Consider the following 1180-nt stretch of genomic DNA (forward strand, 5'->3'; position numbering starts at 1 on the left):
ACTCAAATGAAGAAATAGGATCGTTTTAAAAATTTAACATAGCCGAGGTGTCCTAATTTGAGGACCCCCCGCCGGGCCCCTGGTTGGCCTATAAGGTCCAAATTCAAATTTCAAATTAAAATCGGATTAACCGTTTAGAAGTTACCGAATTATTTCCCTCTTTTTTTTTTCCTATACCACTGTGCAGCTGTTGAAAGATATCTTTGATGATCATTGCTACGCTAAATTTGATAAACTTAATAAAAAGAAATTTAAAGATTTTATCGAACATGATCTTGCGAGTAAATTTGAGGAGATGAAAACTGATTTAACCCGGGAAGAATTAACAAAGATCAAACCCCTAATTGAATGGTTTGATCAGACGAAAATTTTAAAGACACATGCTGAGAGGTTGTCGGCATTTAGGAAATTGCTGAAATTATGGTAATGTTTATAATAAAATGATAATAGTACTCTTAATAAATCTTAAATCTTGTCTGTCTGTCTGTCTGTCTAAATCAGTTTTTAGAGGATTCCAGATATCGGCGACATCCGAACCTTAAATAATTCTGTTAGACATGCTTTCGACAAGATCGCTATTTAAAATTATTCCAATCGGTCCATAAATAACGAAGATATGACCAAAAATCAGAGACAACTTCTGAAAATTTCATCAAAAATTTAACTTTTTTTAATGCTCAGACAAAAATTGCAAAAAACAAAATACATAAACATACGGTAAATTTTAATATTGTTGTAGTCTTGTTTATAAAAAACAAGGCAGAGCGAGAGCAACAGAGTAGGAGTAGCAGAGCAGCACTAATGTGTTCTTATTGGCTAGAAACATGAAATTAAGTATTTAGAGTCCGGATTAGACGTGAAGGCATCAAAGGGAATTTTTTGGTACTTTTTCGTTCTACAAAAGCTACTTTTTGAATTTTCTATAATATTGGACCTAGAAACATAAATTTAAGCATGTTAAGCCCGGATTGGATCAGAACACATAAAAGAGGACTTATTGGTACTGACTGTTTAACACACTATGGTGAAGGGTATAAAAGATACGGCACAGCCGAATATAGAACTCTTGCTTGTTCTGTTCTAGTTCTATTCTAGTTCTGTTCTAGTTCTGTTCTAGTTCTGTTCTAGTTCTGTTCTAGTTCAGTTCTAGTTCAGTTCTAGTTCAGTTCTAGTTCTGTTC

This window comes from Lucilia cuprina, chromosome 2 (genome assembly GCF_022045245.1).
Source record: "Lucilia cuprina isolate Lc7/37 chromosome 2, ASM2204524v1, whole genome shotgun sequence".
NCBI lineage: Eukaryota > Metazoa > Arthropoda > Insecta > Diptera > Calliphoridae > Lucilia > Lucilia cuprina.